The sequence below is a fragment of the Nannospalax galili genome, unplaced genomic scaffold (genome assembly GCF_000622305.1).
Source record: "Nannospalax galili isolate Female #2095 unplaced genomic scaffold, S.galili_v1.0 scaffold762, whole genome shotgun sequence".
NCBI lineage: Eukaryota > Metazoa > Chordata > Mammalia > Rodentia > Spalacidae > Nannospalax > Nannospalax galili.
This window is the reverse complement of record NW_008350126.1, coordinates 2,725,404-2,728,779: the sequence shown is the minus strand read 5'-3', so window position 1 is coordinate 2,728,779 and position 3,376 is coordinate 2,725,404. Positions and strand designations below refer to the sequence as shown.

General features: G+C 39.0%; 1 pseudogene; it reads left to right on the top strand.

Moving 5' to 3' along the window:
- Positions 1 to 1,986: 1,986 nt before the first annotated feature.
- LOC103745430 lies at positions 1,987 to 3,081 on the top strand (annotated as a pseudogene).
- The last annotated feature ends 295 nt before the right edge of the window (positions 3,082 to 3,376 follow it).

The following is a 3,376-nucleotide window of genomic DNA, read 5'->3' as shown; positions in this document are numbered from 1 at the left end:
GACTGTTCTCTGGCAGCCATGTTACACTACATGAAAAATGACATTTATTTTATTTTATTTTTATTGAATTATTGTGCATTTCATAAAATACATCTTAATTATATTTAGACCCCCTCCACTATCTGTACCCCCATAGACCCCCCCCCACCAGATTTCATGCATTCTGTCATATATGTTAGGTGAGGGCAGTGTGGGAGAACTAGGTTAGCACAGAGAGACAAGTAGCCTCCCCTCCGAATGTTCTCTTGAGGGTGGGCAGGTCGATAGAATTCCAAGTGGCCCTTAGGATTCCTGCCACCTAGTGTCACATCCTGCAGTGTTCCCAGTGTGGTGTGGACCAGTGATGGCAGAAATAAACCAACAAACTAGCAACTAAGCATGTTGAAAATGAACATACTTCAAGAAATGAACATATCAAAGGTACATGAAAGAAAAACTAGGTGTAAATATTTTAGTGGTGAATTGAGGCCATTTCAGGTCATTATAGAAAGGGGTTGCTATTTCCTATGTTTGTTTGATGATTGTTCTGTTTTGCTGAATTATTGGTATTTCTTTTTCTTCTCCCAAACCAGTTTGAGGGTTTGCCCAGTTGCTCTACTGGATGCGGTTGTTTCTTTCCTAGGTCTAGTTTGTTTATCTGCTCTTTATGTGGAGGATACTTTCATGTATTCACACGGAGGAGGCTGTATTTCATTTTCCTCCATCTAAAGTATTCCACTAAGAATTTACTTTGGTATTGGCTAGGTTGTCATGAATTGCCTTAACTGGTGTTTGTCTTGAAATACCCTTCTTTCTCCATCAATTTTGAAAACTAACATTTCTGGGTATGACAGCATTCTTAGCTCACAGTTATTTACTTTCAGATCTTGAAATACTGCATTCCATGCTCTTCTGGCTTTTATGGTTACTGATGAAAAGTCTGGGGTAATTCTGGTATTTTTGCCTTTGTATGTGAGTTGACATTTCTCTCATGCTGCTTTTAGGACTGTTTCTTTACTTAGTATTTTTGACACCCTGGCTATGATGTGTCATGGTGAGTTTATTCTCTGGTCATGTCTGCTTGGATTCTAGATTGCTGTAGTGTTCGGATGCTCACTTGTTTTGATAAGTTCGAGAAGTTTTCAGTTAGCTTTATTAAACAGTCTACTCCATTTGATTTTGTCTCTGGCCATTCTTCTATACCATGAATTCTAGGATTTGGCCTCCCAGATTTTGTGGAAATTTCAATCTATCAAACTTTCAAGGAAGCTCTCATTCCAAATTCATTCTATGAAGCTATTGTTATTCTGATACCCAAACCAAGTAAAGACACAACAACAACAACAACAACAAACCAAGATCAATTTCTTTAAGGAGCAGAGATGCAAAAATTCTCAACAAAATACTTGTAAACTGAATGCAGGAACATCTTAAGAAGATTACACATTATGACCAAGTAAGCCTCATCCCAGAAAGGCAATGTTGGTTCAACAAACATAAATCAATAGATGTAATACACCATATAAACAAAATTAAGGACATAAACCATATAAAAATCATCTTGATTGATGTATATGACAACATTTACATTGCCTTCATGATAAAAATCCTGGAGATATTAGGGATAGTATATAAGCTCAAAATAATGAAGGCTATATACAACAAATCTATAGTCAATATTACATTAAATAGAGACAAACTGAGATCATGTTTCTAAATTCAGAAACGAGACAAAGATGCTCACTCACCCTTCTCTTACTTAAAATAGTGCTCAAGATTTTAGCTATAGCATTAAAGAGAAAATCATAAATGTGATAAAAAGATGGAAAAAAGCCAAGTTATCCCTAATTTCAGATGGCATAATTTTATACTTAGAAGACCCTATAGAATTTACTAGAAACCTGTCAGATCTAACACAGTAAAGTAGCAGGTTACTAAATATATATATATCAGGAGGCACGGTTTATTTATTGCCACAGCTGCGAGCTGTTTGTCTCTGCAGTGAAGATGGCTGATGGAGAAGCAAATCAAGATTCCACTTCCAAGATGGAAAGTCCATCAGACTCAGTGGAGGTTTTACCTGCCACTTCCCTGACCCTGGAGTCATTGGAAGTTCTACCTGACACTCTATCTAGACCTCTGGGAGGCCACCATCACCCCATATAAGTAGTTCAGGAAAACAACCTAGGAGTGCAACACTTATAGAAAGATTAAAGAAAATAAGGTCTTCATTTCATTCTTTTTGTAGCATGGTGAAACGACTCAAAGTAGAGAATGAAGATGATGATCAGACATTTCCAGAAACAGGAGCATCTTCCAGGGAGGAAGACTTTAGAATTCCAAGAAAGTTTGGAAGAGGATGATGAATCTGAAGAAAATGCCATGTTTGAAAAGTAACTCGAAGAATGTAAATACGTGTGAATCTAAGTCACTTGATCCTGGGTCATCTAGTGCTCCCCAAATGATTCAGTAGATGAGGAACCTTAAATAAGAGTGAAGGAAGAAAAAGCAAAATCGGTGAACCAGGTTGTAACCCCAGGCTCCTCCAACAAGCTGGAGTTGATTCAGGGCCAGTGTGAGCATTGGGAAAAAGGGGTGGAGCTGCCACGATATTGAGAATGGGAAAGGTGGGGGAGGGGGTGTGTCATGTGCATTTCAAATATGGAAAAGGAAAAGCCTGTAAGAATCTGTGGTTTTATAAGTCACCCCCCCCAATGTCATATAAACTATGCAAAATAGAAATAGAATGTCTTATGTCAGTTTGTCCATCCGCAGCCCAGGAGACCCTAGAGTCCTCAGAGGGCGTGCGTGGGGGTTCCCCAGGAAGGGAAAAGGGAAAAATTTAGTGAAACACAGGTTCAAGAGAAGGAAAACTTTCTTTGGAGGCTAAAACTAGCCAAAATGCGTAGATGGATGGATGACAGATGTGGATTACAGCTGTTAGTAAAGAAGTGGAGAAATAAGCCAGCTGTTGCTATGTGATTTGCAGCTGTGTCTGAAGACAGCAAGAAACCAAGCCTCATTCATCTGACAGACTACTATGGGATAGATGACAAATTGCTGCACTATACCAGAAGTGAAGAAGACTGTGCACATCTTTAATAATCTTTTATCTTCAGGCTCTCTCTCTCTCTCTCTCTCTCTCTCCCTCCCCCCTCCCCCTCTCCCTCTCTCTCCCTCTCTCTCGTTTTGGGGATCATACACAGGGCCTCAAATGTGCTCCCTTGCTGAGTCATACACTCAACCCCTCTACAGAATAGAAAAGAATGACAATGTGAAAACATACACAACTTAAAGGGAAGATGTAAGCTGTTATGGCTTAGGGGAAGTATCTTGATGAACAATTAAGAGTATTCTGATGCGTAAACTAAATTCTAAGATGAAGTTTTAGTATTTG